General features: G+C 45.3%; 1 pseudogene; it reads right to left on the minus strand.

The window, feature by feature from the left end:
• Nucleotides 1–8,466: 8,466 nt before the first annotated feature.
• Nucleotides 8,467–8,580, minus strand: LOC117709673 (small nucleolar RNA SNORA70; annotated as a pseudogene).
• Between the last annotated feature and the right edge of the window lie 1,648 nt (nucleotides 8,581–10,228).

Raw genomic sequence — 10,228 nt, forward strand, 5'->3', positions numbered from 1 at the left:
GGATTACCTGATCGAACCAACTTAATGGTTCAAACACCAAGTAGTCAGCTGGGGGAACACTTGCTCAGCATGTGTGAAGTCCTAGGTTTAATACCTGGTTTTCTTTAAGATTTTTATTTATGGCCGGGCGGTGGTGGCGCACGCCTTTAATCCCAGCACTTGGGAGGCAGAGGCAGGCGGATTTCTGAGTTCGAGGCCAGCCTGGTCTACAGAGTGAGTTCCAGGACAGCCAGGGCTACACAGAGAAACCCTGTCTTGAAAAACCAAAAAAAAAAAAAAAAAAAAAAAAAAAAAAAAGATATTTATTTACTTATTTATGTATGTATTTATTTATGTATTTATTTATTTATGTATTTATGTATATGAGTGCTTAATTTGCATGTATCCCTCCATGACAGAGGAGGGCATCAGATCCCATTACAGATGGTTGTGAACCACCATGTGGGTGCTGGGAATTGAACTCAGGACCTCTGGAAGAGCAGCCAGTAACCACTGAGTCATCTCTTTAACCCTGAGTTGAATACTTAATTTCGAAAAATAAACAAAACATTTTCTCTTTGTAAGACTGTGAGGACCAACAGTCCAGGAGAACTCAGCTGGGTGATTCTCAGGGCCTCTCATGAAATTGTTGATTTAACGAATCAAGCAATTTATCTGGGGCTGCAGTCAGTTGAAGATGGGCTGGCAGACACCTCTCCTGGTAACCCACTCACATGCCATTGGTAGAGGCCTCAATTTATCACCTCAGGGCTTCTTCAGGATTCTCCCAGAGAAACTTATTCAAGACAGAAAAGAGCAAACCGGAAGCTATTATATCTTGGCGACCAAGCCTTTAAAGCCACATATCATTATTTCTACTTTGGTTTATTTTAAGAAGCAAGTCACTAGGTCTAGCCCACACTCAGGTCAGCTGTCTTCAGCAGCTCTCTTCTGCCCCTTCAGGAGTGCATGTCAAACTATTTATGGGCATTTAGAGGTCACCACACCTATCTCTGTTCTCATCTTGCCTCCCCATTGGCGATGGGGATAGCAGAGTCAGCATTATTCCTTAGAGCCCGACTTAGAAATTCTTAGAAATCAAGCTACTATAAACTATTTCTTCTGTGTACTAACTAAAGATGTCCTTTTCATGCTTGTGACTTCTATGAGTGTTTAAACTTGTTTTTTAAAAAACTTTATTCTAGTTGGGTGGTGGTGGTGCATGCCTTTAATCCCACCACCTGTGAGTTCCAAGTCAGCCTGGTCCACAGAGTTCCAGAATAGTCAGAGCGACACACAGAAACCCTGTCTTTTTGTTTGTTTGTTTTTGTTTGTTTGTTTTTATTTGCTTGTTTTTTTCAAGACAGGGTTTCTTGAAACCTGTGCAGCCCTGGCTGTCCTGGAACTCATTCTGTAGACCAGGCTGGCCTCGAACTCAGAAATCCGCCTGCCTCTGCCTCCCAAGTGCTGGGATTAAAGGCGTGCGCCACCACCGCCCGGCTGCTGTCCCAGTCTTAACCTTAAATTTGGAAGTGAAGTAACCTCCAGATAATTTCAGTTTTCACTAACTTCCCCCAGACACCAAGTCTTCTCAGAGGAGGCAATAGACAATAGAGGAGGGAATAGAAGACAAGCCATCCCTGCTGACAACCTGCTACATTCCTAACTCATAGGACCCGTGCACAAAATAAACGAGATTTAACGTCATAGAATCAAGTTTCAGTTGGTTTGTTATAGTGAGAAGAAAGGCAGCATCCTCTTTATGAGAAAATCTCTCAAGAGTAGTTTATTCCCTAGACCTCTCTCTGTGTCTTTGTCCTTCTCTGACAGGGTCGCATATTGATCTCAGTACAATGGGACCCTGGTAAGGAGTTTCCCGTTTGGGGTGGGTCTCTCTTGTGGCCTGAAAACATGATCCTGGGGGACAAAGAAGCCACAGAAGAGACAAAATCTTAGCTGTCCAAGGGCTCGAGCTTTTGACAGCTAATGGCTGGGTGATGTGGGGCTGGAAAAGCATCAGGAGTCAGCCTCGGAAGACTGTCATAGTAACCAGGATTTTAGGTAACTTTTTGACAGTCTCTGATTGGCCCCATTTTTAACTTAACCAGCGTACATTCACCCAGGCAATCAGGGCTTGCTTAAGATCCCATAAATTTGGACATTTCCACAGCCTCAAGACAGACAAGGAGAGCTCTAGTTGGTAGCAGGGGCAGGAAGGAGATTAGATGTGGTCTTCTTGGAAGAAGTGTATCACTGGGAGTGGGCTTTTAGGTTTCAAAAGACTACTGCCATTTTCAAATCTCTCTGCCCCCTGCTTGGGGAATCAAGATGTGAGCTCTCAACTGTTCCTGCCTCCAAGATTTTGCTCCACTTCATAGACTCTAACCCTCTGAAACTGTAAGCCCAATTAAGAACTTGCTTGCTGTGGTGGCACACGCCTTTAATCCCAGCACTTGGGAGGCAGAGGCAGGCAGATTTCTTGAGTTTGAGGCCAGCCTGGTCTACAGAATGAGTTCCAGAGAAACCCTGTCTCAAAAAAACAGAAAGAAAAAAAAAAAAAAAAAAAAGAACTTGCTTGCTTGCTTTCTTCTCCTCTTCCTCTTCCTCCTCCTTCTTCCCACTGGGAATAAAGGCGTGTGCCACCATGCCTGGCTGAAAAGCTTTCTTTTGTAAGTTGCCTAGGTCATGGTGTTGATCACAATAGTAGAAAAGTAACTAAGACAGTCACACAGCACGGTTCTTGGAGGGCAGGGCATCCAGGGGCATGGAAGCTCTGTGTGCCTTCCCGATAATTTGCCTTAGCCATCTCTTTATCTATTCTCATTCACATCCTTTGTAAAACCTTTATGATAAACCAGAGAACTTAGGTGTGCCCCCCCCCCCCAGTGGCTTGTGGGGAGCTTGTTTTAGAACCAGGTCAGAAGCACAAGTACAATGACCTGGTGCTTGCGATTGGCATCTGGAAGGAACAGTCTTGGACCGAATTCCTCAATGGGGGGTGGTGGGGATCTCATATCACCTCCAGGTAGACAGCATCAGAGATGCCCTTGGCACCCAATGGATCTGCTACACAACTGCTTCCTGCCATAGCTGCCCAGCTCCTAGAAGTCTTCTGTGTCAATCAGTGGCTGCAGGTACAGAAACAGAGCTCCTTTCCTGTGTGCTCAGACCATCACTAACTTTCAAGCTTGATAATGCTCTCTGAGGTCAGCAAGCCTCAGGTTGTTGGCACTAGCAGACATCTTGAGACCTGATGTCTCAGCAATACTAACTGCCATGGTCCAATTGTACCTTCTCGACTTAAAGTCTATAGCTTCAGTAGCGTATCATCCCATATCTGCCCCTCCCCCAGCCTCTTCTCAGACTCACTTGCAATTTCATCTTCTTCTGTCCATTAGATGAAGGAATTTGCTTAAAAGTTAGTTCCAGACATGGCACATGTCTGTAATCCTAGCACTTAGGAAGCTGTAGCAGGAAGGGGACTCAAGTTCAGAATGGTTACATAGGGAGATCCACTACAAACCAAAACCTCCTACCTCAATATGCTTTCTATTGCTGTAATAAACACCATGGCTAAAAGCAACTTGGAAAGGAAAGATTTCGTTTGGCTTCCGTGTCCTGATCACAGCCCATCACTGAAGGAAGCCAGGGAAGGATCTCAAACAAGGGAGTAAGCTGGAGGCAGGAATATTACTTATTGCCTTGTTTCCCATGGCTTGCCCAGCTTACCTTCTTCCTCAGCCTGTGCTCACCTGCCTGGGGTTGGCACCGATCACAGTGACCCGGGTTCTCCCACATCGATCCTCAATCAAGAAAATGTCCCCTGCAGACTGTACAGTTCAATCTGATGGAGGTGTCCCCTCAATTGAACTTCCTCTTCCCACAAGTACCTGGCATGTGCCAAGATGACAAAAGAGCAAAGCAAACAAAACAAAACTCCAGCTTGATCCCTGCAGAAAAGTCCTTGAGTTCTGCAGAAGCCAAGAAAGCTAAACTCACAGACGTCCTTCAAAGGAACGTGATACTTAACCTGCCCTTCTCCTGGAAGGCTAAGAATGGATGTCATTTACAACCTGTTGGTCCTGGTCTGTCTGGTGACAGTCCATATCTCCCAGAATTTATGTTTCACTTGTCCCAGACCCTTTCTCCCTAAAACATTCTAGGTGGTAAAACTCATCCTCATGAGAGATGTCATTTTTGCTTTACAACAATCAAAATGACTTCTATGTTATCTCAGGGCCAAGCCAAATCTTAACTCCCGGAGGGAGGGATTATGTTTACTTCGGTCTTTCTCCCTAGGCCCTTGAGTGTTGTTTCTAAATCAGTAAGAACCCGTCTTATGGTCAGAGTCCTATGTACTTTACAAAGAGCTTCAATATCAACATGCTTTAAGCTTTGTCTATTCACGGAAACGAGTTACTTTTTATCAGAAAGCTTTTTTCCAAATTTGTGCCGTGTTAAAATAAACAAACTCTGTGTGGTCAGATTCTTGAAGTCTTGGCTCAGCACTGGTTACCTATATCGGGCCCGAATTGAGTTTCACTCTTCCCTCACCCAGATTGTTTCCCTGCTAGTGGTAAAGCACGGAGACCCTCCATAGATCACAAGGTCTCTCCTCTTGCTTCACATTCTCTCTACCCAAATGTGTGATTTCATTACTGTCTACATGACACTGATGACAAGTTGTGTTTCACGAGCTAGGGTCTCATATAATCCAGACTGGCCTTGAACACCTCAATCTCCTACAGTAAGTAGGAACAGGACAGTAAGTAGCCTTCCTCTGGGTTCTGCTTCAGTTCCTGCCTTCAGGTTCCTGCTTTGCTTGGGTTCCTGCCCTGGGTTTTAAAGGTGGACTGTGATTGGGCCTTGTAAGCCAAATGAACGATTTCCTTCCCCCAAGTTTCTCTTAGGAGACCTCCCAAGTGGTAAAATTACAGCCATGTGTTACCAACAGCTGTCGATGACTAATATTTATCTCAAACAACTTACTTATTAATCTTCTAACTTAAGCAGAGATGAGTTTATATTGGAAGTTCACAGAATTACAGGAAGAGTTCAAACACAAGGGTGGAAGGCAGCCAGAAACCATAGCCAAAGTCATATCATCACTGTCCCAGGGAGGATACCAATACTGTTCTTGGCAACTAGGGACTGAGCTACCCCTGCAACTGTCACTGTGGCTAAGAAAGGTCCTCCTCCGTGGTTCTTGTATATTGGCATTGTAACTCCCTCTTCAAAGTGGTACATCTCATTGTCAAAGTCTGCACAATGGCCTTTGTATCTGCAAGGAATTCTGGGAGAGTGAGTCATTGGTATTTTCATATTCTACTGCAGAAGGTAGGCTCTACTTCCCACCAATTAACCATAAGGTAACCATAAGGTAAAGCATTCTCAAGGTTTCAGAGGACACACAAACAGAGAGGATGAAGGTGTCCGTCTGTATGACACACAAACGGAAAGGGTGAAGGTGTCCGTCTATAGCACAGAGATACCACATTTTCAGCATCTCCAAGCCGGTTTTATTGTCTTTAATGACTCTCTTAATTCCACTAAACTAAAGCTAAACAGACAGACAACACAAACTGGTCTTCTAGGCTCCTCCTTTTGTTTCTTTTCTGACAGCACTGGATAGGCTGGTACTATCTGTGTAGCTCAAGATGCACTGAACCCACAGTGATCTGGGTACCTCTGCCTCCCAGGTGCTGGGATTGAAGGTGTGTGCCGCTCTTGTGTAACAAAACTCTTTTTTCACCAATCTGGACTTTCAAGCTTGGTAATGCTCTCTGAGGTCAGTAATCCTCAGGTTGTTGGCACTAGCAGACATCTTGAGTCCAGATTGGTGAAACAGTGAGCTTCTTTGGGGTTACTTACAGAAATGTGGGTGATGGGCCACTTACAGTAGCAGAAAAGACTCAGAGGCACCATCCAGGCCCACCCAGCATGAGTGACAGCTCACAGGAGCTGGGAAAACTGGAGCCCACTGCATAGCCTGTGGGCAGCTCAGCGGGCTGGAGAGCATCCTTTCCTGGTTCTCCCATTGATCTAGATCCCTTCTGGACAGCTCTTCTCCTCTGAGTCTTTGAAGTTGGGCCCTGCTTTCTGTAGCAGGGAGGTGCCTAGTGAATCTGTCCAGTTTCAGGGAGTTCTTGAAGTTATTTTTCTGTTGTTGTCTCCCTGAAGGATGGAAAGTTTTAATCTCAGAGGAACAGTTACATCACAACCATCATGCTTATATTTTTGTTTTGTTTTTTTGTTTTTGTTTTGTTTTCTCAAGAGAGGGTTTCTCTGTGTAACAGCCCTGGCTATCCTGGAACTCAGTCTGTAGACCAGGCTGGCCTGGAACTCAGAGTGAGAGGACTGAGACATGTTTCCAGCTGACTGTTCAGGAGATGAGGCCTAAATTTCTGTTTTCTAGGGCTGGGCAAGCCTGGTCAAGTCAGTTACTAGAAAAAAATGACAGGCCTAGGACAGTCAATCAGAAGCTGACTCTCCATCAGAAGCTACCCCACCACCTGAGGCAAGAACAGTGAGTCAGTAACAGTTTCCAGGCTTCCCAACAACAGTTTCCAGCTTCCCACCCCACAGCAAAGGTTCTGGAAAGTCCCCAGAACCCTAGTCAATCCCAAAGACACCCATACCTCTATTCCTCCCAGGAATTCCCCAAATTGGGCATCTAAGCTCATCTGGGTGCCTCCATCTTGGTAAATGGTAGACCCCTGCCTGCTGGACTTCTGCAGAATAAAACATTGCTTTTGCACACTGTTTGAGTCCTGTGTATCATAATTCTTCTAATTATGGATCTTTACAAGAGATCCTCCTGGGCTGGAGAGATGACTCAGGGGTTAAAAACATTGACTGCTCTTCCAGAGGTCCTGAGTTCAATTCCCAACAACCACATGGTGGCTCACAACCATCTGTAATGGGATCTGATGTCCTCTTCTGATGTGTCTGAAGACAGCTACAGTGTACTTACATATAAATAAATAAATAAATAAATTTAAAAAATTTTAAATTATTTATTTATTTATTTATTTATTTATTTATTGGTTTTTCGAGACAGGGTTTCTCTGTGTAGCCCTGGCTGTCCTGGAGACCAGGCTGGCCTCGAACTCAGAAATCCACCTGCCTCTGCCTCCCAAGTGCTGGGATTAAAGGCGTGTGCCACCACCGCCCCGCATAAATAATTTTTAAAAGGAGAGAGCGAGAGAGAGAGAGAGAGAGAGAGAGAGAGAGAGAGAGAGAGAGAGAGAGAGAAATATCCTCCTTCTTCTGCCTCTTGAGAGTTGGGATTTTTGCCCCACTGGGCCAAGAGTTTTTATCCACAACTGTATTTCAAGAGTCAATAGCAAACACTTTACCGATAGTGGGTTGATAAATTATTCTCTGCTGATGAAAGGAGCCAATCCCAGCCAAATTAAACTATATAAAGACAGATTTATTGGGGGACAGCTCTTGGATGGGTTCACTGATCCCAAGAAATGAGACTAGGTAAGTCACCATAGGGAGGGAGACAGAGGGGCGGGGGGGGCGGGGGGAGAGAAAGAGAAAATGTTAGCAAGTAGGGAGAGAGAAAATGCAGAGAAGGCAGGAAGCAAGAGGGGACCAAAATGTCTGGATTATACAGGGAGGAGCTTCTGGGGAAGAAGCCCAGCCCCTGTGCTGGAAAGTTCAGGGCAGAGGGCTGGGTGTCCCTGCTGTGCCCTGTAACAGGTAGCGCCTGAGGGATGCTGGGAATGGTGCCAGGTTCACTGTGGTTAAGTATGCATTTCAGCCCCTTGTCCCAGATCTGAAACCCAACAGTAGGTGTTGAATAAATTTCTGTAAAGTTGGAAAGAGATGGGGGAGAGATGGCTTTCTGGTTAAGAGCCCTGGTTGCTCTCACAGAGGCCGTGATTTGAACCTCGAGGTGGCTCACAAGCATCCTAACTCCAGTCCTAGGGGATCAAATGCCCTCTCTGTTCTTCACCACCAGCAGTACGCATGTAGGTCTGCTGACATGCAGGCAAAAAAAAAAAAAAAAAAAAAAAGCATAAAGTAAAAAGCTTTTAAAAATTGGAATAAATTTTCCTTTGTAAAAATACAAACTAGGTATTGATTTGGTGGGGTCTAGAACACGGCGGAAGCCCTCAGGAGTACAGGGCCTGCCAGGTGTCCAGGGGACCGAGATTGAGGATATATTTGACCCTACAGCCATCAGGGATAAGCCACTTCTCAGCTGTCGAATCTCCAAATTCGTCGGCATTACCTCTGGGGAAGCCCCACTTCCTTGAGATAAGCATCTTCTGGCTGCCAGGAACTTGAACTTGGCTCCATGTAGAGCCTCGGTCACATGTTCCTTATCTGACAGCTTGGCGTAGAGGGACACGATGACCTGGCCAAAGTGAACGCTGGCCACTGTGCCCAGGGGCTTCCCAAAGGCACCCTGCACACCTGTCTGGGGCCTAGTTTGGGGACAGCTTTGAGACCAGACATGAATAGCTGCTAAAGAAGTGTTTCCAACTTCCCTCTGGACAACCACTTAGGCAAAAGGCTATTTGCAACCATTGCACAGCAAGCCCCCACCGGGGAAGGGACCTTCCTGGTTAGCTTAATTGGCTGCTGGAATCTTTGTTTTGTTTTGAGCTTAGCCCTGGCTGTAGAAGAACAGCACAGAGAGACCCACCTGCTGCTGCCTTCCCAGTGCTGCAGAAACCTTATTTTAAAGTCTAGGGGGGCTGGAGAGATGGCTCAGAGGTTAGGAGCACTGACTGCACTTCCAGAGGTCCTGAGTTCAAATCCCAGCAACCACATGGTGGCTCACAACCATCTGTAATGGGATCTGAAGCCCTCTTCTGGTGTGTCTGAAGACAATGTACCCATATATAATAAATAAATCTTTAAAAAAAAATAAAGTCGAGGTCTTTCTGGGATAAGTTTCTCCCTCCCCCCCACCCCCATCTCTCTCTTTCCCTGTGTGTGTGTTTTGTGTGTGTGCATGTGCATGTAGAACAGTTTGAGCATATTCAGCTAATTGTTTTCTTTCTTTCTTTCCTTTCCTTTCCTTTCTTTTTCTCAAACAGGGTCTCACTATGTAGCTCTGGCTGTCCTGGAACTATGTAGACCAGAGTGGTCTCAAACTCAGAGCCTCCTGAGTTCTGGCATTAAAGGCATGTGCCACAACACCTGGTGTCCTAATGATTCTCAAACGAGCTTCCTTCCGTTACCTCCCATTACCTCCAAAGGTGAGGAAACACATCTAAATCACAAAGCGCCTCTGGAGTAAACAGGCCTGACAGTAAGAAACTGTTAGGTTCCAAACCCTGGACAAATAGCTGGGGTGCCTAGTTAACATATCAAAGTGGACCTGGTCACCAGGTTCTTCCTGCATCTCTCAGTCCCTACCCGTCACAGGGCCCTCTTGGCTGGCATATCCCGCCGCCTAGCTTGAATTCTCCAGCCTAGGGGTCTGGGCCACTCTTCCCTATATAATCCAATCATTCTGACTACCCACACTCTTTGTAATTAGGGTCTCCCGACTGCTGTGCCTTGTTCTGCTGCCCTCCCCTCCCCCATTTCCCATCTTGTCACAGGGCACAGCTCTGTCTACTCACGTCCATGCTGTACTCTCCCAGATGTCCCTGCCTCTGGCTATGCTCTCCCACATTTCTATCATAAAGCTTCTCCTCCACCATACCTTTGGCCGGTCATATTTCTTTCTTTCTTTCTTTCTTTCTTTCTTTCTTTCTTTCTTTCTTTCTTTCTTTCTTTTTTTTTTTCATTCAGAAATGACTGGCTATATTGTGTTCTCAGAGAACGATGTTCGAATACATAGCTACTTAGTGAGGAAATCAGAGAAACAAGACCCTGGTGGGTGTGACTCAGACTTGGGAGAAGAACGTCTCAAAATATTAAATATTAAACGTATGCTTTGAAATCTTGAGTCTCTTCTCTCCCCCCCCCCACCCCTTTGGCAGTACTTGACAATCAGCATAAAGAAGTAGAAAACTAATTTAGTTTGTGGAATTTAAGCAATGTGGAAACTCAGCAGTTTACTATTTTAGAAGATGTATTACCTGATATTTGTGTGCTCTAAATATTAGAGTCCCGTCAGAAGAGAAACTTGATTTATTTTTGTATTTGAAAACACAAAACTTTCTGGGTTTTTTTTTTTTTTTTTTTTTTTACTAGTTTTATATCAAGAATCGAATTATCTTATCTCAGCCCCTCGGGGTTTGCTTCTTCAAATGGCCTGATGGGGACCTACAGAGGT

Source organism: Arvicanthis niloticus, chromosome 5 (genome assembly GCF_011762505.2).
Source record: "Arvicanthis niloticus isolate mArvNil1 chromosome 5, mArvNil1.pat.X, whole genome shotgun sequence".
NCBI lineage: Eukaryota > Metazoa > Chordata > Mammalia > Rodentia > Muridae > Arvicanthis > Arvicanthis niloticus.